Below are 24,684 nucleotides of genomic sequence, written 5' to 3'. Positions count from 1 at the left end.
TTCCATTCCTGAGGATGGCGTATGAGACCCAACTGACTTGTCCTTTGCGCTAATATTCTTATGTGGCTCCTGTACTTACATAATTAAATTCATTTTTACCCTGTCAGTCTGTTTTATATTGGTTTACCTGCCAATGAATCTAGAAGGGTAGAGAAAAACTGTTTCCTCCCCTACAGGGTTGGAAAACCAGCCAGGAGACTTCACGGTTTGGACGCTGCTGGCTCTGGGGCAGTTGCAGCTGAGAAATCCTGGGGTCTTTGACAAAAGACAGCAGAAGGCAAGAATTCTTACCATGTCAGTCTCCTGGATCTCTATCTGCAGGGTTTGGTGAAAGTGAGAGTCCTTTTTTTTTTTTTTTTTAAGTTTTAAATTTAAATTAGGAGAAAATATTTGGGTGAATTATTTCCTCGGGTATAGCAACTTTGCTAAAGATTTATTATGAATACTTTTAATTTCTACTGATCCTGTTCCTCCCAGAAATAGCCATTATTTTGTTTTGCCTCTGTGTCCTTTGAGTCTTTTACCATGAGAAGGAAACCATAGGGTAGACCGCAGGCATAGGCCCAGTAGGCCTGTAGTTTGAACCCACCTCACAGCCTGGTGAACTCTTGGTTCTCACCCATCCGGCATCTGTTTAGACACACTTTAAGTTTCCCTGTGTAAAAACTGGGTGAGGTTTTCCTTTCATCTTGTTCTGTGTCCTGAGAGTTTGGCTTTGTGATCAGTGAGAATACCTTAGTCTCCACCATTCGGAAGATACATCTGATAGCTAGTCCAATAGCCTGGGATTCAGAGCTGTGTCAGCTCTCAGAAAAGTTTTTCAGAAGGGGTCGCAGTCCATAAGGAACCTTTGTTGTGTCAACCTTCATTGAATCATTAGTGCTGGAAAAGTCCCATTCACATAGAGCCTGCCCGGTGTCACAGGTTAGCGGGTCTATGACTAGAGGTGCCTCCTGTTCCACGAGAGACTGGATCTTGTGATGGCCCCATATTTTGTGCTCTTTTGTGGGACACCTCTTATGTCGGAGGCTAAGCCATAAAAAAGTGTACCAGTTTGAGTTACTATTGAGATGGATAGATCCTGCTTGTTAATTTCCAGATGATAGATATTTTGCATTGGAAAAGTTGCTATATTTGAGCACTCTTTTTTTTTTTTTTTTTTTAAGGGAGTTCCTATTCTAAACAATTGTCTTACTGGTACTTATAGAAAGACCTAATTGAAAAGTGGATATGTAGAAGTGTAACAGCTAACCTCAGGGACTCCCACAGCAAGATGAAAGAACAGAAATTAAACTTAGAACAAAATTAAAGTTCATATCCAATGTAAATTCCCCCGCTTGAAATCCAGCCCCTCCTTAGCAAATTCCCTTAGCTCCCCAAACTCCTGCACTTTCCCCAGAAAATCCCTTACACACTCAGCTGCTTATTTTAACTTCCCTGTCCCTACAAGATTTACAGAGAGCCCTCCAGCCTAATCTCCAGGCCCAGGGTATACAGGTTACTCATGGAAGTGCTAAAAGCCAGGAAGTAAATTTAACAGAAGCACCTGGGATGGACAATAAGGTTCATTTTGCTGGGCTGCATAATCAGGCACTGCCAACTTCAGGCCTTCCTATGCAACATCCTTTGCAGCCATATCCAACACCCCCCACCCAGAGAATTCATGTCCCCCGGACAGCAGCAGATTTTTAAAATTATAAAGTCCTCTTTACCTTTCAGAGGATCCTATCAAATTTAGAGAGGAATTTAAAAAGATGAATTGTCACTTACAACCCCATTCATGAGGACCTCATTTGGCTGCTAAGGGGTATTCTTCTCACCCATGATTATATCGTAGTTATCAGACAAGCCGAACAATTCCCTGAAAACCTCCCTTCAGAGAGGAAACGACCAGAATTTTTCCTAGGCCCTTCTACAAATGATCAGCTGAAGGCTGCTGTTCAGGGGCTGACACAGTGGCTTTTCCCCCCTAAGGTAAATTGATCCAAAATTGAACTGCATACTCAGAAAGAAGGCTTTTTATCAGAAAGCTTGATACTTTACAAAGACATACTGCATTAAACCCTGAAAAAGTTTGCTGTGTGTCCCAACTGAAAACTGACAAGATATTTACAAGGATTTGCAATAGCTCTGTGGTCAGAGAGATTGGTTGGATTGGAAGCAGATACTCACAACCTGTAGGAATTATTTTTGGGAGTCCTCCCCTAAAACATAAAACTATGTACCTAGAGGGAAAGAAAAAAAAATCTGGATTTTTGTAAAAGTATTCATAAACACATATACACATACACACACGCACATTTGTGTCTGTGTGTGAAATGGGTAGATTAAACTATAATGTCATTTTGGCTGTGATTCAGTTCTTTCGGGAATTGAGAGCAACTGTCCTTATCTTACAAATCTTTACCAAACTAAACACGCAGCTGGAGAGGCTGTTCAGAGTTCACCTATTCTTGTTTTTTTGTTTTTGTTTTTGTTTTTTAGTTCAGTCCCAAAAGGCTTGTAACTTCCATTCTTCCCTGTGCTTTCGACATGTAAATATTCAAGTACAATTTTCAGGAAAGCAGTTCTTATCAGAAGAAAAACAAAAAGGGAGAGAATGCATTTGAAATTTAGGCTAATGAAAAATCATGTGTTTTCTGCACAAATAATTGTGCCAAAAGCTTTAGCTGTCTGAGCAGATAAACTGAACTTACTCCAACTGTTGTTTTAAAACTAGTGAATTTCCCATTGTCATACCTTTCTCATGACAAACATTGTAAAATGAAACCACAAGGTCTCTGTGTCCGTCTGGATGTTTGTGTGTGTCTGTATATTTATATTGTGCGTGCACGGTGTTTTCCACCACAGGACGGAATCGCCGGAATGAACTCATGCACAAGAGAGCTCTATTTCATTGGCTTAAAAATTAAGTGCTTCTAAATACGGAATATTCAGAAATAGAATAAAAACTAACCCAACTCCTTATTCAGTTCACAAGATGTGGGATAATCTTGTGCAAATAAAAGCGAATTTAAGGTTCGTTTAAGTAAAATAAACATGACTTTGGAGTCACCAGCACTAAATGTCAACTAAGTTTGTGTTAATCTGTTACAGGGTTTGTCAGCAAGAAAGAGAACTTCAGATAATGGTTAGATATTTAATACCTCGTGAAATTTTCATGACTAATCTAAACATAACTATTGAGACCAAGCGAATTAAACAGATGCAAGTAAGATAAAAGTTTATAAATAAACTTTTCAACAATATTTATGTTTTATTGTATGTCTACCTAAATTAGTGTCTCCAAACACTTTTGCTAAATTAAAACCTTAGAGTTTTGCTAAGTTGAATTAGGTGTTGGGTAGTCATTAAATACCTAGATTGTTTCCAAATAAGAGACAATATTGAAGCATCAATTACTGAACACAGGTTTATCTACTTTTGGCTACTTATTGCAGAGAACCTATAAGACACTTGGATGCATCAGTGCTGCATTGATTGGAAAATTGATAAAGGCATATGCTTCTAGAAAATTGTGTGAAGTGTACTTATTAATTTGCCAATCTAAAAGATGTGGATGTAACAGGTTGTAAGTGTTCAATTTTTTTTAAATTTTCTTTGTTTTTCAGTAATCTGTACCCACAACGTGGGGCTCGAACTCACGACCGGCCAGATCGAGTCACACGTTCTTCCAACTGAGTCAGCCAGATGTCCCCTTTTTACTTTTTAGTTCTCACTGGAAATTAAGGCTTCTAAGAATTAAGCATTCTAATCAGTGAAATTTAAAGTATTAGAAATAATAAGTGTAACAATTCTGTAGGCAAGGAATTGTTTTTGTAAAAAGGGGTATGAGATATGAAGATGCATTTTTGTTAAGGGAAAAAAAGTGAATTTGCCTTAAACTAAAACTAGTATAGAAGTGCGGGCAGAGAGAGAGAATTTTCCCTTGTATAATCAAGCTAGCTAAAACTGAATTGTTTATGATGTAAAGTGAACTTAATTTGCTTTCATCTGCTGAAAGGATAAGTTTTCTTCAATTGTGGGTCTGCTCTTAGTAAGAAATTATAAACAAAAATTTTGGTTTATCTTTTAAATAATGTGCCTAGAAAAGAAAGATTTTGTCTTGTCAAAATAATTTCCCATGTTTCATACCAAGTCTTTGATTACTTAAGAATGCTGGGTCTTCCCTATCAAAAGAACTAACATTTTTTTTTTTTAACAACTATGTAACTTTCTGTATTAGCCTGGGAAGTCTTTAATTGTTACTATGGTTACATGAATAACAATAGTTTCACAACGACCCAAGATCCTATTTGACCAAGTGTTTTAAAACCTCTTGACATTTTTGACAAGTTTCCCCCAAATCAAATTCTAAGCAAAGTCTTTTCACCTCAAACTAATTCTGGAATTTTCCAGAGGTCCCTGGAAAATTGCCAAAGATTTGTTCTCTCTCTTTATATATAAAATACGGGAGATGTTAAACTAATTAGGCTTATTTGATAGGCTAAATTATGTGGGAAGCTTTGTCAAATAAGAAATAATACCAAGTCTTCTTCATGTTGTATTGTCTAGGTACATGATGTAACTGTTCTACAAATTGTATGAAATTCCTAAAAATCTAGTTTGTCTTGGTTTAATATTAGCAATCATAATTCTAGTTACCATTTTAAAATGTATGTCACAAAGGGGCACCTGGATGGCTCAGGTTAAGTATCTGACTCTTGATCTCAGCTCAGGTCTTGATTTCAGGGTCATGAGTTCAAGTCCCACATTGGCTCCTAACTGGGCATGGAAAGTATGTTAAACAAACAAAAAAAGTGTCCTCTAGTCATCTGTGCTAGATGTCATCAGCACAAAGATAACCAAATTTCCTTGTCAATTGCACTGTAATGAGTTCCTGACACATCCTTTTTTTTTTTTTTTTTTTTTTTTTTTTTAAATATTTTATTTACTTATCTGGCAAATAGAAATCACAAGTAGGTGGAGAGGCAGGCAGAGAGAGAGAGGGGGAGGCAGGCTCCCCGCAGAGCAGAGAGCCCGACTCGGGCCTCCATCCCAGGATCCTGGGATCATGATCTGAGCCAAAGGCAGGGGCCCCAACTCACTGAGCCACCCAGGCGCCCCTCCCGGCACATCTTTAAATAACCATGGCCATTTTTAAGTCTTTCGTCATTTACAGTTATTGTTTCACTGAATGCTTTTGCAAAAGTGTTTATAGTAGTGTTTACTCAAGGAGATTCGTGGAAAGTGCTCTTGAATACAGATTTCTGATAACTTTAAGATAAAAAAGGAAAAACTACCTGAACTGGGTAGGAATTTCTAGAACTAATGAAAAAACTGGCTTCAAGCAGAGCAAGAATTAAACATGGAACAGAACAAACTGATGAGGTTGATTGCTATTTTTATGACTTTTGGTTTAGAATATTGCTGGGTCTATTTTGAAGTTCCAGATTTAAGCAAGCCTTTTCATCTTTTCTCTTAAGCTATCAAAAAATTTGGTAAGATATACCTTCGTGAACAAGGATGAAACAATTACTTTTTCTCCCTACCTGATCCCTTTAGAATTGGGAAACTCAGTGAGCATTCTTACTTTCCTGGCAATATAGTTATTTGCATAAGTACAATAAAAATCTGTTCTCCTCTTTGTAACAGGACACAATTGGATGCATTGCTTATATTGCCAAGGCTTTGACTGGAATGTCATATTCGAGAATGTGCACAGACTCAGATATGACCAGACAGCTTTTAGAAACTAAGGTTGACTTAATGGAGCCATTAAAACCCCTTGGAAATCGCAGCCTGATACCTTGGTCTGCAGGGTTCTTGGCAGCCTTACCCCGTGAGCAAGAAAGGTCACTTCCTGGTAGTCTCATGAACTTCAGGATATTTGGGGGATCTTGAGAAGAGAGGCATTTACCCAAATCTATAGATATTGCAGGGAAAGGCTATTGGCAAGTCCTTGGTGTGGTTTCTTGGCCTCGAGAGGCTTTTGAAAGTTTAATCTGAGATTCCTTATGAAAAAGTCCAACAGCACAGACTTAAAGAAACTATATGGTCCATCACTGTTCTTGCTGCACTTGGGCATATAATCAGGCCAACTTTATCGAAGCTAGACTTGGTTTTCAGGCAAATTAATCTTGTTGTGGTTCTCTTTGGAAAAATAAAGGGGGGTTAATTACAGACAGAAAAAAAAAATGACTCAGTAATATACCTTTGTGGCTATCAAATTCCAGTGTTCTGTGTCTTTGAGGTTTTGTTTTTTTACTGGTAAACTGGGCTAGATCTTGAATTCTTCTAGTTTCCTCCAATATTTGGCTATGACTCTTCAAGCTAACATTTCCAATTTCCTCCCACCCCTCCGATTTGGAATCACTGAGAACTAAAACTGCCCTTCTTTTGAAGCCATGTAAGCTAACATTAGACAACTTGAGATAAACTTAAGTGAAATCACCACAAATGTTCATGTATGGACAGTCTTGGTGTCGGTTGCTGTTTGGGCCACGCAGAAAGATCTCTAGAGATGCTCACATTGCAGAGCAGGAATCACACTGTCAGACAGCCATGGCCCGCCCTCAGTCCATCTGAAGATGCTTCAAACTGGACATCTACATGTCTTCCCGACTGTCTGCATTCGCAGCTCAGATACGAGCTGCTCCAATCATTAACCATTGTTTTTCTTTGTCCATAAAATGTTTTCGATTAAATATCTCATTGCTTGCACCATAGGCCTAACTTTGAAAGCATCACCTGCATCACCATTCCTGAAGTAAGACACAACTGTTTAACTGAACCGATCTATTCTCAGCACTAAGCAACTGGTTCAATGAGATGGAGAAATCTACCAACTCCCATTTCTGGGCCATGGAACTTCTTAGGGAAATTTCAAAGTTGGGACTGAGGGGGAGCAAAACACATGACCGCCCCAAATATGCTACTTTGGTATGTGGATTGTTTTGAGCCAAAGGCAATCGAGACCCAGCAGACTCAAGAAAAGCTTTTACCTCTCCCCTAACTATCTAAAATAATTTAGGGGCCCTGGCTCACAGAGAAAGAGAGGGCTATTACCAGAGAAAACTTTTATCTGAATGACCCATCGGTACAGCAGGGTAAACATCTAAATTATCAAACATCTGCTTTTCATATCATCTTGTGAATTACCCTCTTTGCCTTTGAAGACCCCAGACCCCTACCCTATGCCTTGACTCAGAATGGAAAAGGAACATCATCTGTCCTTGGGTCTCATAGTCTTAAGAGATTCCCATATGTACATAATCAAATTTGTTTTCCTCCTGTTAATCCGTTTTGTATCAGTTCACCAACCAAAGAACTGAGAAGGGTAGAGAAGAAATTTTTCCTCCCCTGCAGGTTCCTAGCGCTCCATTTGGTAACCCCTCCTCCCACACTCACTGGCTGGAAACAGGACCATCTACTTTGTACTAATAAGCTGCCTCAGTTCTAACAGGCCCAATATGATAAGAGTGTGGAGGAATGAAATATCTGGAGTAGTTAAGTAATCAAGGCAGGAATAATTAGGTAGACTAAATCCCAACAGAAATAATCCATCTTTCGGAAAGAAATGACATTTTGAAAAATTTAGAAATCTTCATCAAGCTATTATGTTGCTGAAATACATAAGCACTTTGCATTATGTTTTCTTTCCCCACAACGCACAACACATGCGAGAGTAATTAAGGGATTTCACTCTGTCCTGAGCACTTCATCTCAATGATGGCAGCACTGGACACTGGAGACTCATATAAATAACCCATCAGTTAACTTTTCTAAAGAAATCGTCTGTCCTTTAAAGAGAATATTATTTTGTATCCAGGTATCAAAAAGAATTTTGCCGAATGTTACAAACCTTCGGGATGTTTTTATTTTTGCACGAGCAGGGGAGGCAAAACAGGTTCCATTCCAAAAGTTTCCCCGGACCGAGGCTTCCTTCTCATCTCTGCCCTTCTTCCCACCTCATCCATTGATATTGGTGATTAACCCACTCTGTGAAATATGGGAGCTCTTACCCTGGAATGCAGGAGAAGATTTTAGCAGATTATATCCTCCCATGAAAAATGGATTTGTCATCAGTGACTCAGAGAGGACATCGTGGTGTGCACAGATATATGGATTAGCGAGGGGCACTGTGTTGTGAAAGAAGAAGAGAGTGCTGGGCTGTGCACAGGGAGTCTAGCGGTGTGCCCTTGAACTCAGCAGGGAAGGAACGTGAACCTCGGTTTTCTCGTCTGTACAACAAGCCTGGGAGGGGGCTCTGCTCAAAGTTCTCTTGCTGCTTTTCACTCTTGATTCTACAAGGATGGATTTCAGGTGCTCAAAATATCTTCAAAATGGCCCCAGAGGAAAAATCACAGGGACGAGGTCTCGTGTTTCTATGGGGAGGGTGGGCGTGGGTATGTCGGGAGCCGACACTTCTGTGTCCACTCTGGCACACCTTTTGGGAGGTTCGCTGTGCCTTTTCTTGGCTCAGGACTTGCTCTTCCTGCCGGGAGTTTGAAATCATTGTGCGACAACGATCCACCTGGCCTTAGGAAGCAGAGCACATTTATTCCCAGTCATTGCTTGGAGCAAGTGGAGCGCGGAGTTTAAATGACTTCCCCTAAGCTGCTGCGGGAATGTGGAGCGGAACAAGCAAGAGGATCGTGGACCTGGATTCTCCACTCTGGGAGGCCACCTGCTGCCTCCAGTCCTTGACCCCCTCTTCTACCTTTCCCCCGCCTCCCCTCCATGCTCCCTGCAGCTTTGGGGGTGGGGGGGTGGTCATCTGAGGTCAGAGATTCTCCTCCCTGAGGTGCCTCTTGGTGGCTGGCTCTCCCTGGTGACAGGGGCAGAGGCTTCTTGCTAAATCCCACACCAAGCCGTCCACAACTCTGGTAATTTTCACAAGAGACCTAGTGGTCTCAGCCCACCTTTCAGCAAGATTTAATAGCACAAGACTCTTGTGGGGCCTCAAGCTACCAGGAAGAGAAATGTTTGCAAATCTGTGGTTTGGAGAAAGCTGCGTTCAAAACAACAATTCAGATCTTAATTTACAGCCTGCGGATTTGCAGGGAAGAGGATTTCTGGTCAGATGGCAATTAATGGGGCTTTATCCCAAAGCCTAGTTCATTTCCTGCCTTTTAACTCCTTTGCTGCTGTCTCTTGGAGCCACTGCCTTGGCTGGCAAAATCATTTCACGAATGAGCGAGAACGCTCATTCATTCGTTCATTGAACCAACATCTGCAAAACAATGTACAAGGGGGTACTAGGTTCCTGGAACAATAGATGAATGCCACTTTGGTCCCTTGAAGTCCTTGAGGAATGGGGAGCCCAGTGACGAGAAGTGGGTGGTAGAAACATGCTACGTAGCATGACAGGAGCTACAGAAGACGTGGACAAAGGAATACTGGTTTTGCAAGCAACAAAAACAATAGTTCGAGGACCAAATCCCAGCCCGAAGACTGGCTTTCTTTGGCCCGCAGGTCATTTAAAAAAATGTATCCAACATTTAGACACTGAAGGATTTCACAAAATAAGTCATGCTTCTTGGCTTCTCTGGAATCATTTGAAGATCAGGCAATTTGGAGACAACAGTATCGTGACTGATGCTGGGTTGTGGCTGCCCCGTTTCGATGGGACTCGTGTTGTCTGGCTAGACACAGTGCTCCAGGTGGCCATGACCTGTGTCCATGTCCTTTCTCACCCCTATTCTCCCAGCAGCCAGCAGCATTTAGGTTTGCAACTCTTGGAATCAAGAAAAATGGAGGGGCAGAGATGAGATGAGTGACTTCACTGCGGGGGTGGGGGTGTCTGTGTCGCTGTGGGGGGTGAGTGACCCAGCCATGCTCACGAGCTCCTCTGTGAGCTGGTCTCTTTTTTTCTTGACTCTTTCCAGTAGCTGTTTCAGGCACCTTAAGCTTCTGCTTCCCATGACCACTGGCACTTCTGGGTTGCTTTGTGCCTTCGGGAGCTGTTCTGTTCTACTCCACTGGCCGCTGGCTGTGCGTGCATATTTAAGTTTAAGTTAAAATGACTCAACATGAAATAAACCTTAAAATTCTGTTTCTCAGTTTCATAAGTGCTCATTAGTGATTGACTTCCATTTGGGACAGTGCAGATATGGAAAATTACCATCATCACAGAAAGTTCAAGTGGACAGCACTGCTTTGGGGTTTTGCTGAAACTGACACTCTTTCTTCCGTGGATGAAATCTCACACCTTGCCTGCAAGCAGCCACCCTTCTTTTAAGAGACCATGCAAGCATCTGTCCTCCTTTGGAAGCCTCCCCAGACATTTCCTTCTAGATGGACTGGTCCAAAGCCATCTTTCTGTCCCCCATTGTTTCTCTCTTATGAACCCGTCACGGCACAGAGCACACCTGGTTTTGACATCTGCAAGCTCCTTTCGGTGGGGACAATGTTATTCATGGCTTGTTTCAGCCAGAGCTTAGACCAGAGGTAGTTCCATTGGCACATGGTAGATGCTCAGCAAATGTCTGGAGAATGAATGAGGGCCTGGCGTTCCAGGCAGTGGGAAGGGTGGGACTGGGACCTTGATGGAAGAAGCAAGAGCTAGGGAAGCTTGGGAGTGAGATGGGACAGTTCTTATCAAAAACCTCATCAGCTCAGCCTAGCGGTCAAGAGCTTGGGGGCAGGGTCACTGGGGCTCAGGGTCAGCCACCCCCAGCAGAGCACCTGCTGTCCCAGACCTGTCAGTGAGGCAAGGATGCCAGAGAACTCTTTTTACAAGCTCAGCCTCGGGTGGAATGCACATTCACAGCAATTTCCAGGTCGAGCGAGCTGTTACCGCAAACCTCTAAGAAGTCAGTGTCTCGCAACATTGAGCAATGAGCAGCCAGCCTTGTGGGGATGAACTCGGAGTCCTTATTTATCAACTCGTCTTTTTTTCCCCTTCCCTTCTCTGTTTCCTGGTCTGTCTCACGGGCTCATTCCTGCCAACCCGCTGACCCTCGCTCCCCACCCAAAGCGGGCAATTTATACAACCAGTGTTTATACCTCAAGGTATCTGGGCTTTTCAGGCAAAAGAATTATGCAAAATGGCATGAAGCAGAAACATTGATTAAAAGAGAATTTATCATTAAAAAGGATGAGAAATGGAAAGATGTGCCTCCATAAGTCTGCTCCATGTGGGTAGGAATTCAGGCATTTTTCCTTATGGGAAGGAGTTCTAGTCAGTGCTGGGTCCTAGAACCCATGTCGGCGAAGGTGGTGGTGGTGACGACTGGGCAATAAAGGCGAAGAACTTGAAAGGGGTATGTGTGCATGTGTGTGTGCACACACTTGGGCACGCTTTGGGGCTTTTCATCTTGAAACTACAATTTTCCCAAATTTGGCCAGGGACAAAAAGTAATAGGCATTTCTGTTCAAATGCAGCATGTGTTGTCTTTGATTTGGTTTCAGGGAAACACAGCGTGAGATGGAGATAGTAGCAGAAGGTTTTTTTTTTTTTTTTTTTAAATTCAATAAGCTTTATTGAACTACTATTTACATTCGGTAAAGTTCACCTGCTTAAAGCATACAGTTCAAAGATTTCTCATAAATTCGCACAGTTGTGCAACCGTCACCACGATCCAACTCTAAAACATTTCCATCACCCCAAGAAACACCTTGCGTCCATCAGCAGTTACTGCCCATTCCCGCCCCTGGCCCGGACAATCATTAATCTGCTGCCTGTCTCTATAGAGTTTTCCTTTTCTGGATGTTTCACGTAAGTGAAATTATACAGTACATGGTCTTTGTGTCTGGTTTCTTTTATGAGGTATAATGTTTTCAAGCTTCTTCTGTGCTGTAACACATATCAGGCTTTTCCCCCTTTTTATGGCTGGATAATATCCCATTGTGTGGATGTACCACAGGGTATTTTATCCATCTGTTGCTAGGCATTTGTGTTATTTCCACCTTGGGTCTCTGCTCTTGCTGTTGACAGAGGTGGGAGGCAGGAGGTCCAGCCGTCTGCAGTAGGAACTCATAAGGAGCCAGCACAGAATCCAGAACATTATCCGCCTGACCTGGGAAGTCAGTGCTCCTGTGAAAAGTGAAATAAAACTAAGCAACGATGATGACCCAAACCTTACTTTGATTTTTAAAATTTCAGGTCGATCACCTGGGCTTTAAAGGGTTGCCTAGTACCAGCAAAGTTCTGTCCTAGGCTTTAGGTGGAAAAGAAAGCACTCTCCAGCTTACTTTCCAACTCTTGGGGGCTGTAGTTTACGACAACAATTGGCAAACCACAGCGCACGAGGCCAATCTGGCCGATGGTAGGGACAGAGATCATGCAGCCCAAAAAGGTGACAATTTTTAAGGTCCAGTCCTCCGCAGAGCAAGGTCAAGGGCTTCTGGCTCAGGAGGCTAGGCGTGCAGCTAATCAGATAGTAGCCCCTGTAACAAACAAATCCAAGGCTTTAGGGGCTTCGTGGTTGGAACAATAAAGGATGACTTCTTGTTTAGGTCACAGCCAATGAGTCTGGCAGGGAGGGGCTGTGCCCCCACGCAATCAAGCAGAGACCCATTGTAGTGGATGCTACAGTAGTAGGTCCTTTCTCTGTCCCATCTCGCACCTGTTGTAAATGTGGGCTGCTAATTGCTTACCCTCAAGCCACGATCCAGCTGTTTGCCCCGGGCGGACAGGCAGCCACTCTACTCAGAAAGGATAGGCAGCCCCAGGGGGAGCCCCCAGCCAATGACCAACCAGCCCAGAGCACAGATGCCTGGCTCCTTGGCCTCCAGTGGACACAGCTTTTTGAGGCCGTGAGTACTCCAGAGCTCCCCAGGGGATCGGAGACTTAAGCTCATCTCAAAGGACCCATTTGCTTAGATTCTTCCTTGCCTTCTCCTGCTCCTCTCACTCCTCTGCGGGTTTCACCCAGGAGCTTTCTGTCACTAAATCCCATGCACGGGAGCTGTCATATGGACCTCTGCTTTTAGGGAAACTGACCTACTCCTAACGTGTAGCTGTGCCATCTGCAAAGCCTGCCTTCCAGGTTAGTCCAGCATCACTGGTTAACAGATGGGAGAGAGAGCGAGAACGAGAGAGAGAATGAGTGAGTGAGCGAGAGAGAAGACACTGTCATTCTGAACTATTTCAGCCCCTCTGCTCACACGGGATGGGTGAAAGCTAGTCTCTCATCCAGATGAAAGATGGCTTCAAAATTAGTTTAACCGTGTGCCCAGGAAGAGGAACCAGGTTTGGGGGCCATCTGGCACGTCTCTGTCCCAAGACATCTGCCTGAAACGATCGCAGAGTGAAATCTCAGATCAAGACAACACTGTGGGCCAGGTCACACGGCAGAACACGGCTACTTTCTCCGCGAGTGGAGGAGCCACGGAAGCCTCCACTTCTTCGTGGCGCTCCTGTCCATACCGCTGTCCCTGGCTCCCCTTTCAGGGCAGTGACCGGCAGAGACTTGTCTCCCCAGCTCCTCGCCAGGGCCATGCACGGGGCATAATATGGAAGGGAATAAATGCTGGGTGAATGAAACCGCTGTGGGTCAGGGCAGTCCCACAGAGGGCCAGGAGTCGGCAAGGGCCTGGGTGTGGCAGAGCGGTGTGCGGGTGGCTGGGAGGCATCATCACGGACAGCTGGGACAGCTGATTTTCAAAGATGGGCTCCCTGAGTAAGCAGAGCCTGCAGGGCACAGATCTAACCCTCTATGGCCTGCCTGTTCTCTCCCCAAAGGGCAGCAGCTATAACCTCCAAGACCTCCAAATGAGCAGCTCCCTCACCTGTAAGCAATTGCAAATCTTTGGATAGTATTAAAGTCGATCCCTCTTCTTGATAGCGCTCCTAGTTCGTCTTGGTGGCCTCTCTCCTCAGTGCTGCGCTCCACATTCTTCGTCTGTGTCGGTCTCTCTGCCAGCTCATTAGTTTCTGAGTCTGGATGTTTCTTGGCTTGATAATCAGCAGCCCCCTTGGCTAGGGGCCTGCCTGGCTCTCATTAGCAGCTCCAGTCCTCATAGAGATCACAGGGAACCCCCATAGAAGTCATATTTGTAAGTATCTGCTGGAATGATAACAACAAGACCGTACAGAAAGGGAACGGGAACACGGTAATTAAAAACATCGCCTGGTCACCAATGGTGGCTTGCCCTTAATGAATCACATCAAGACAAGATTCAAAGGAGATTTAAGTTTGTGTTGAGAGCTAGCAAGGGGGTTGAGTGGGTTCTTAATGCAAACCAGGCGCTGTGGGGTTAAATGCGGCATTATCGTCTTCAGGATCTTGTACTTAATTTCCCTAAAATCTCCGCGTGTGTTGTCTTATTTGTCAGAGACAACTTGCCACGCATTCCGTATATCAGGTATCATAATTTGCATGTTGGGGATCGGCTCACATGTGTCTGACTATTGGCAACATGGTTTCATCGCCATCTTGGAAATTCCTGATGGAAGCATTCTGGCTGCCTTGGAGATGTCTCCTCTGTATATTCTTAGAAACAGAACAATAAACACGGACACTTGGGGAGAAAAAGGGCAACATGCTCTTTTCTCCAGCGTATTAAAAAAAAAAGTAAGACGCCGGCTTCAAATTAATCCACAGAACTTTGAACAAAAATGAGGTTCCTTTCTCAAATGGAAACACTAGAAAACAACACAGCAGGCTGCTGGAGGCCAGAGTAGGGGAAATCAGAAGGGCCGTAGTTCCTGCAAGGAGAAGGAAAAGTTTTGCATGGTGCCATACCGTCCCATTTCTCAACCCCGGGTTCCCAGGCACTGGTCTCTGTCAGCCCATCAGAGGTGACTCACTCTCCAGGATGTTTTGGGATACCATACCCAGTGCCTCACAGTCAATGTACCTCTTGGAGTTCCTGAGGAAGATTCAGAATCAGATACTCTGTCTTCTTTTGTCTCAATCACTTGTCACTTTCTTAGGTATGGGCCACCGGGAAAGACTAAGCAAGGCCCAGGTGCCGTCATTTTGAACAGACACATCTGCCTGAAGGGGGTTTGGAAAGGAGAATGAAGGAGAAAGAAGATCCTAGAATGTTGCGTCATGATATCTATCTATCTATCTATCTATCTATCTATCTCATGGGTTATAATGTAGTACCCACTGTTCCAATATGAGTTCAGAGCTGGTCCTAGAAGGCTTGTTTGAGAACCATTTGAGCAGTGATTATCTTCTTGGGAGGTCTACAGGTCCCTGCTTGCCCTAAAGAAAGGCCCTAAGGATTCGTCATTCATGAACCTCACTTCCTCAACCTTCTCCCACAAATAAAAACTGGGTTAGAGAACCTGTGTCTTCTGTTCACTGAGAAGCGGGCTGTGGGACTCCGAAGCATGCGTGTGCTAGGCGTCCTTTGGAATTCCCTGTCTGGTCTTGTTATTCTCTGTGAATCTTCTGACAGCCTCTTCCTCCCTGGTGATGCCTGTGCCCATCAGCCCCGGAGCAATGGGTCAGCAAGGCTTCAGGAAGGCGGGGAGAAGGAGGCTGCGCATCCCAAGCTTTCTGGTTTCAGCCTCCCTCCTCCCACCCAGTGGCAGGGTGGCGGGGTTCTTAATGATAATTTTTAAAAGTGTCAGGCCTCTGCTCATTTGCAAATCATTGTGTCTAATTTGCATACCAGATCCAGGAGGCCCCCTGCTCCGCATATGGAAAATGGAACACGGTATAAATAAGATAAATGGATTAGGTCAGCTGACTGCAACCGTAGCCACAGCCGCCCCACGGGCCCTGTGCGCAACAACGACGGAGGAGGTTTGTCAATCCGGCAATTTATTCTGCTCCTGGAAGTGGAGAAGCAGAATGTACACGCGCGCACGCACGCACACAGACTCGCCGACCACCCCGGCAGGGAAGTAGGCCATCACAGAGTCCCCGCACGCGGCCAGGGTGGCCTTCTGAGCCTCCCGTGGTGGTGAAGGGAAGCTCGGGGACACCTCCTGCCCTCAAGGACCACCGTCAGAGAGAAGGTTTGTGCCTGCAGACCGTGGGTGGCCCATCGAGAGCCAGTCTCCTTGAACTTGCTGACAAGTGAGAAAACATTTCGTTCGAAGGAGGGGGCTGGGATTCATGCAGGCTCTCTCACCTGGGTCTGTCCTCAGAGGCCTGCTCTCCCTGGGGCCACAGGGAGTCTTGGCCCTTTCTCAGCTGGAGAAACAGTTGTCCTAGCAGCTAGCCACTCGCTCCTGCTCCTGTGCACCTGCCAGCCCCTATCTTCAGCCTGACCCACCCCCCTTCCGGACGCAGGCCATCCATCACGGCAGGGCCATCCAGGCGAGCAGCAGGCGCCTCGCCTCGTCCTTTTTATCAGCACAACTGAAGCCAGGCACGGGGCGGGGCGGGTGGCCGCCATGGGATTATGGCGATGGGATCCGTACCTTTTGCAATTAGTTAATGGCTTGGCTATGAGGGGTATGCTTCTTTGGCCTTCTGTTTTGGGATTAATGACCTAGGATGACAGATGGAAACTAAAAATCGCACAGGAAAGGAAAACAAGCGTGGGGTTGGGGGACAAGTGGGAAATGCTGGGGTGGTCGTGGGGACACGGAAGATGACATTGAGTCTGGGCACAGGGAAGGGGTTTGGTCCAAGAAGCGTCCCTGCGGTTGCTTTAGGAGCTGGGGTTTTGCAGGAGCGGTAAGCAGGTATGTGAGCGTGTGCACACAGGCAGGCTGTGTGTGCATATATAATTGCGAGTGTGTGCCTTTATATGTGTGTGTGCTGGTGCAGGTGTTTGCGTGTCTGCCTGTGTAGTGTGCCCGGTATGTGTTTGTGCACGGTGTCTCTGCAGTATGTGTTTCTGTGGAGTGTGCAAGTGTGTGGGGGGTGTGCATGTGCGTGCACCCAGGCTGGGTCTGGGCAAGCAGAGGTTAGGCAGGCTCCGATGAGGGGTTGAACCCTTGGGCCCTCCTCGGCAGGCCACCCTCTTGCCTCAGGACCCCTTTCTGTCTACCAGAGGGGCCATCTGTCATGCCATGTGTCTGTCTCTCTCTCTCTCTCCCATCCTCCTAGGGCTCAGCCCACTGCCCTGTCCCTGTGCTGGGTCACCCTCCTTATCCCGCCCAGCCCAGGGTTCGGGATGAAACCACAGTCTCTCCTCTTTCTCCTCCTTCCTAGAACGTCTGCTGTCAGGGTTTCGTGGCCATCAGAAATGGGAGAAAAGTTGGGAGGGGAGGGGTGATAACTAATGTGTGGCAAACGAGTGGGACAGTCACGATCAGGAAAAAGATTGGGGGAGTGACCCCGAACACAAGTAGACACTTCAGAAAGGGTCAGAGGTTCTCAAGGGTCTAATGCTACCCGCCTTTGGGGCTGGGACTACGAAGGATGCCCTGGAGGGAGGGGCTTAACAGGTGGGCTCTCCAGTGCGGTGCGGTGGCTGCGGGTAGCTGGAAGTGCACCGTAATGTCCCCTGGGATGCAGGCACTGTCATGCCCTTTCTCAGCTACAGACAATATGGGGGTCTTCTGTGACTTGCTGGCCCTGCTCCTCCCCAGAGGGCTGGTGTGCCCAGCTGACCTGGGCCAGCAGCACTGGCAGGATGGGTTCATTTGGAGACCTCCAGGCTGGAAGGGAGCTATAGGAGAGGAAACATTATTTTCCCTCTAATCCTTCTCTCGGCTGAGATCCTCCCCCCCGCCACCCGAAATAGAAGACTAGCAGGAGAAAAACAGACATTTGATAATATGCATACCTCCAAGGTACATGGGAGACACCCCGGAAAACTGAGTAAGTTCAAACTGGCCCAAGCCACCCCCTTAAATACCATCTCCAGCTAAAGACCAGAGAAGATGTTGGGGGAGGGGAGGCAGGTTCTGGGAGGTTTTCCGGCAAAGCACAATAATCAAGAGTAAAGGTGTTACACAGATTTAGGTTGTTGCCTTCATCATCGATAAGAGTTTCTAGAGATTTCCCTGTCATCATCCTCTTCCTGGTACAGAAAAGGAGATACTCTTAACGAATGCAAAGTTCTCTTGTACGAGGAAATGTCTCTACAAAAAGGTAGCTTCTACCTGGTTTTTAGAGCTTCTCCTGTGTCTATTGCTCCTTAAAAATCATCAGCCTACAATTAATCCTGATGCCAAAGAGAAATATTTTGGGGTGGCAGTTTCTGCTCCCCCAGAGGGCCAACTGTAAACACTTGCGTCCTAAAATTCAACATAATGGAAGCCAGAGGAGTCCAGCCGCAGCTTTATGATAGTGACAGTGGTGGTGGGGAATTCTCTGAGCTTGTCGCCCAACCCTTGGGGTGCCCCTGCCCCCACCGGCTGGAGTCATGACACAACCCTGGAGAGACATATCCTAGATGCCACACATTCTGCTTGGCAGGGGCTGATCGGGCTCCGTGCCCTTCCATCCGGGAACCATGAGAAGACTGACTCCCTTTTGGATGGAGAAAGCTTGTCCTTTTGTTGGTGACCATCTTAGGAATTCCCAAGTGGAAGATAATTTCTCCCAAGCCCCATTTCAGGCAGGGCTCCTCGGGTTGCTTGAGGGAAAAACCCAAGTCAAACGAGCTAATGCAATTTTAGTTTTATATACCTGGGGTAGTTTGGGGTTTAGGCATGGCTGCATCCAGGGGCACACACTGTAATGTCAGCTCTCTCTTTCTCTGCATCATTCTCTCTCTCCCATTATTCTTGCCTCTGCTTCTCCCTACATTGTGGTCATTCTCTGCTGTAGCTCACAGCACTCTCTGGGTAGAACAGGAAGTTCTTGCCTTCACAGCCTCCCCATTTAGCCATCTCATGGAAACAGAGCTCCTTCCCCAGCAGTTGTATGTTGGTAAATGTCTCACAACTGGCTCCTGGAATAAAAAAAGCTTGGATTTGTAGCATTTGCCAATTTCTCCATGGTACCAGTATTCCCACGGGTGGGCAATTTCAAGTCACGCGAGAGTTGCGTGTCTTTGGCTCTCCTAAGCTGCTGCTCTGGGCTCTGCACACCCGTTCCAGGAGATCAGTCTGATTGCCCCTGTCTGGAGTTCAGACCCAGCCCAGGACTGAGCTCCGTGTCCAGGGGGAATGGCTGTGCTGATTGGCCAGGATTTGGTCTCTTGTGGTTCTGAGGCTGGGGTTAGGGAGGGGGCACAGGAAGGTGAGCTCAAGAGCCAAACTGTAATGGTAGAGAGTGGGGGTGAGGACCACCAGAAGGAGCTCCCCCCCACACCTGGCAAAAGCATGTGTTCCCGGGAGGCCTTTCCCACCGCTGACACTCTGTGGGGTGCCTCATATGTGACTCTAGCCAGAGTGACACTCTCCAAGCAGGAAGCTGAGATAAGGGACGGGTCAGAAAAGGAGCCGGGTGAGAACGGGAAGTGGGGGGGCAGCTCTCTGATGGGTCCCAGCCTATCGGGGGACCCATGAAGGGGGCATGGTTGACCCAGTTTGGCAGGGACCCGGCCGCCTTCTGTGTTCATTTCCTCTAAAACAAAGATGTCAGGGGAAGCTGCAGGCTGGCAGGGCTGCCTGCAGAGAGGCAATGTCGCGTGACCAGGAGTTGTGACCTCCTGGCCCGAGCACAGGATGTCGCCTGGCCCCGAGGAGTGGTTGACTCATCTTCCCCTAGGAAACGGGCCAGGCATCCAGGTGCAGCTAATCTGTGTGTGTGTGTGTGTGTGTGTGTGTGCGCGCGCGTTCGCGTGCGTGTGTGTCTGTGCACGCCCACGTGTGTGAGAACTGACAGGGTTGGGGCCCTCCGGCTGTCAGCTGACGGCAGCTGTGGATGGCTGTCCAGGGTCCTGCGGGCCCTTGGAGCTGTCCCAGGGCCCAGTAAGAGCCAGTTCAATGTTAAGTACAGGCAGAAGGGGCAGCTGCTCGCCAGAGAGGCTGTGCTGTAAAGCAGCGGACTTCCAAGTACGGTCCTCAAATGGGCAGCATCAACCCCACGTGGGAACTGGTCAGAAATGCTGATTCTCAGGCCCCACCCTGGCCACTCTTAGGGGTGGATCTGCAGGTCCGCTCTGATGGGAGAAGCGCATCTGTCCAGAAACAGCTGGTGCTTAGCAGGATCTTAGGAGCCAACATCATGGTACAGGTGTGTGCTCTTTGCCTTCCTAGATCCACTCTTCACCATTTTCCATGACGTTCTGCGTTCCAGAGACCCAGCTCTGTGGACTGACATCATCGGGCTTCTTGCCCGCTGACTTTCCTTTGGTCTTGGCCTGTCCCAAGCCACAGATGGCAGGTGGGAGGAGGAAGAGGTCAGGGTGTTTCTCCTTCAGCCCCTCCCTGCTACAAAGAAGCCTGGGTCCTCCATCCCATCCTCCCGTCCCCGGAGCTGCAGCTCCTGCTCGAGGACCCCCCCCCACCCGGTTCAAGGTTCCACCTCCCCACCGGACTCTCCTATCACGCCATTCCCTCTCCTTGTCCCTAAGGGTGCTAACGGCTTCCAACTGCTCGTAGTTTCAGAGTGCCTTGGTATCCCTGTGTGGTTCCTGCCACCTGTCAGCATCTCTGCACGTGTCGTCTGCATTGAAGTCTGTTCATCAGCCTCTCCGGGGGTGAAGGTTATCTCCTGGCACCTGACAGATACCAGGGAGGGCATAAACAGCTGGCCTTCTGGAGATGACAATCCATTCCTCCACTGCTTGAAGGAGAAGAGAAGGAGCTGGGATAGGCACAGCACCCACTACCTATGGGGAATGTTCTCAGTGCTGGTGTCCTTCAGCCCTTTCCCTACTCCACCATTGTAGGTACTGTGCAAAGATTTTATTTATTTGTTCGAGAGCCAGAGAGAGCGCGAGAGAGCATGAAGGCAAGGGGAGGAGCAGAGGGAGAGGGAGAAGGTCTCTAACAGTCTCCCCACTGAGCGCAGAGCCCAATGTGGGACTTGAATCCATGACCCTGAGATCATGACCTGAGTGCAAACCAAGAGTTGGACGCTTCTGCACTGAGCCACACAGGCGCCCCTGTAATTTCTGGTTTAATAACAATCCAGGTCTGACAACTGGTAGAGCCAGAGTCGGGATTGAAATTCACGTCTGTCTAGTACCTAAGTCTGCATTTCCCACAATACGGGGTGCCTCCGCCTAGATTACAACAAAGGCCTGGAATCTTCTACGGTAAGATGATGTTCTTGAGATAGATACAGACCAAGAAGACCAGGGGCATTACTGAGGAGCCACAAGGAAGATGCTTCTTCTGAGCATTCACTGACTGGGTGGTTTTTGTTGGTACAGGCAGGGACTGTGGAGGGCACATCCACTGAGGTCCTCCCAGGTGTTATTAGTCACTTTAGCTAGACTATCTAGAGTAATTTATCAAGGGAATCCGATGAGAGGGAGATTATTCCCCACTTCACAGAGGAGAAAATCGAGGCTTAGAAAGATGAAGCGATTTTTCCAACAGCAACTCCCTCCTCCAGTCCCTATGGCTTCTCTCTATTTAAAATTTTTCTTTCATGACACTTACCTGTAACTGACATTGTATCTTTTATTGGTTTATCATCTGTCTATTACCCACTAGAATGCAACTCCAGGGTAAGCGATTTTTTTGGTCTATTTTTTCCCCACAGCTGTATCCCGAGGCTAGAAGGATGCCTGGCACATAGTAGGTGCTCACAAAATCATTACTGGATGTGCTGATGAAGGTACAGGTACAGTCAGTGAACTGCAAATGTGGGATTGGAATCTGAGACTCAGAAGGCAAGTTTTAAGTCTTCCACATTGTCATCACTCTGCTTGCCCCCAAACTGATACCTAGACACGTACATTTATTGAGCCTCGACCGTGCGTCCATCTCTGTTGTTGGTGTGTTTGTGAGCAACCGTGATAATGTTCTTTATGTTCCTCTAGAACTTAAATCATTTTTCCTAAAATATTTTAATGTTGAATTTCTTTTATATAATGGATTTTAATGTGGTTATGCCTGCTGTGCATGTCGGGTGGAGTTTTTACCCCTGTGTCCCCTTAAAGGTAACCCCCTGCCTGTACCCATGTGTCTCAGATCTCATGGGGACACTTGCTACCTCTTGTGCCGTGATGGCAGCCACTGCCCTGACCTACAACTTGAGGCACAGCTCAGGGCTGCCCAGCTCATTTTCCTTAAATGTCCATAAGGGGGGGAGGACCCTGTCTATGTAGTGGACGTATAATGGGTATTCAATAAACCATGTTCAAGAGAGATTTAATAACCTATATTATTGAACGATCACAGCAACATTATGCATTATTATCATGCCCATTTTGTAGATGGGGCAACTGAGGCCCAGTGAGTAAACCAGAAGCCAGCTGATTTCCTGAGCCCCTCTTCAACCTCCAGCATAGACTCTCTACATGTTTCGAAAATTTCGGTGTAAGATGTGAACAAAGGATCCCAGCAACTGCTTTCCACTCCAATGTGGCATTGGAACCACCTTCCAATGTAGCTAGCTGGCAGCAACTTTTGCTACGAGAGGCTCTCAACTATAGAAAAAAAAATGCAACTTGACAATGCATTTGTAGACACAGGGGCTCCTCACCCTTGCACGCTGGCCGGACATAGGGGGAGGGGCAGCTCTGGGAATGGGAAGTGGCCACCTTCGACTTGATGACTTTGCTGGAACATACTGCAGGATGCGTTTCCTGTCACATGGCCCCTTCAGCTGTGAAAAGGTGCTGCCCACCTCTTGAGTTCAGATGTGGGAGACTGGTTTCCGTTTCCTCAGACCACCTGGGCAGAATCGCACTGAGCCGGAAGTTCAGGGGCCGATGGCTGAACAGAGTGCTAAATTCTCGTCTCTGTCACAAAAGTATGTGTCTCCATCACCACCCTGGTCTTTGAGGAAGGAGGAAACTTAAAACCACCAAACCTCTTTGCAGAGGGCTTTAAGGAGATCCAATAAATTAAAGTCAGAACCTATCAGTTGAGTGAATTAGGGTATAATTCCTCACATTCCAGTGTAGCCGGTCTAATCTCAGAATTCCTTTAAATGACGAAGTTTACCACTCCCCCTTTTCCCACCCTCCATTAAAAATACAATTGTGCATTTATTCATGCGACATTGACTAAGTTCTTATCATATGACAGGCACTGGGCTAGGTGCTGAGGATTCAGAAATGAAAGAAAATGTAATTTACACCATTTAAAGAAGGTATCTCTAATGGTTAATTGTAGGTGTCAACTTGAATGACCACAGGATGCCCCCAAATGTGGCCAAACATTACTCTGGGTGTCTCTGTGAGGTTGTTTCTGGATGAGAGTGACATTTAAAGCAGTAAATTTTGGCCAAAGCAAATTATTCCTCCCACTGTGGGTGGGCTGTACCAAAATAGTTGAAATTCTGAATAGAAGAAGATTCATTTCCTCGAGCAAGAGAGGATTTTATAGAAAGTGGTCTTGAACTTCATCTGCAACACTGGCTTTTCCTGCCTGATGGCCTTCAGACTGGAACACTGTCTCTTTCCAGGTCTGCCTGTGGCTTCACCTTACAGATTTGACTAGTCAGTCTCCATAATCACACCAGTCAATTCCTCGTATGAGAGTCACAGTCCCCCAAAATTCAAGCTCATCCTAGAGCAGGGCCGGCATTCTGCATAAGATGACCCTACCCCTGCCACAGCCAATTGGCTGGGGGATAGGCACCTGACTTGACGGGGTCAAGCAGAGCTGTTTTTAACCTGGAGGAGGAAAAGCATCAGAGCAGCAGACTGAGAAGAAGAGGTAAAGCCCAGGAGTCTCTGGTAACCATGTTTCCACCCAGGGGAGAAAGCCAGGCTGTAGCGAGAGAGGGCAATGAAAAGGAAGTGGGAAGCCAAAGTGACAAGTGGGGGGATCGCGAGTGGTCCCTCGCTCCAGCTGTTTCTGGATCTTACCACATTCCTCTTTCACGGGACACTCCGGTATTCTTGTCATCAATCTTTCTTTTTTTGCTCAACATAGGTCAAGTTGGTTTCCGTCACTTTCAACCAAATCATTTTTTAGATTGAAGGGAAAACAGAAATGAGAGTAAAAAATGAAGCTAAGGTTAAGGTTAGTGGATGAACTTGAGGCTCTGTGGCTCTGTAGACATATGACAGAACGGGGCCACATGGTTAGCCCTGAGCTTTCCAGAGGCCAGCCCAAAGCAGGAGACATGATGGATAAGATTCAGTGTCTGTACAAATCAAAAGAAAGCAATTGGTCAGAAGCAACACTCATTGTAGATTAATACGGAGACCAGAGAGAGATTTCTCTGGGGTCTTTTTAGAGGGCACACTAGGCAATTTGCCTGTATGCCTCAAAGTCTGGACCACCAGCAGCAGCTCCTTGCTAGGCGAACTTGTTAGAAATGCACATTCTGCCATTTGTACTCTGGGGGTGGGGCCCAGCAACTCAAGTTTAAATAAGCCCTCCAGGTGATTTGGGAGTTTGAGAAACACTCCAGCCCAATAAGCCATGTTCCCACAATATCCCGTCCCAGCAGCCAGCACAGCAGCGAGCTTCACAGGGCGCTCTGTCTGGTCACAGTGCTCAATAATTGGACCCTGCTGGGTCAGCCTGTCGTGCTCCACTCTCTAAGTTGCACAACACCTGCTCTGCCATCCCCGGGCCATTTGGGAGGAGATGATAGGTCCCAAGGCCCCACCAGTGCTTGGGCCACAGAGCAGTCAGGTGACTGTGGCCTGGCCAATCATCAGGCCCAAGCGATCGAACCGAGGGGATCATATGACCCAACCAGGGCCAATCAGAAGTCCTTCGTAAGATTTGAGAAATGAATGCCAGTGGAGAATGGAGAGGAGTTTTCTTCTTTTCTTCTAGCAAGCTGAGAGGCAGGAGGGATAGGGAGATTG

General features: G+C 46.6%; 1 long non-coding RNA gene across 1 annotated transcript in view; it reads left to right on the top strand.

Moving 5' to 3' along the window:
• LOC131821935 (uncharacterized) overlaps nt 1-22,882 on the top strand; it is a 35,841-nt gene extending 12,959 nt beyond the window's left edge. Inside the window, exons 2-3 of the long non-coding RNA XR_009350022.1 lie at nt 20,339-20,628; nt 21,450-22,882. This is a non-coding gene — a long non-coding RNA (uncharacterized LOC131821935). The remainder of the gene's footprint in view (nt 1-20,338; nt 20,629-21,449) is intronic.
• The last annotated feature ends 1,802 nt before the right edge of the window (nt 22,883-24,684 follow it).

The sequence above is a fragment of the Mustela lutreola genome, chromosome X, assembly GCF_030435805.1.
Source record: "Mustela lutreola isolate mMusLut2 chromosome X, mMusLut2.pri, whole genome shotgun sequence".
In the NCBI taxonomy this organism is placed as follows: Eukaryota; Metazoa; Chordata; class Mammalia; order Carnivora; family Mustelidae; genus Mustela; species Mustela lutreola.
This window is presented reverse-complemented; position numbering and strand designations above follow the sequence as displayed.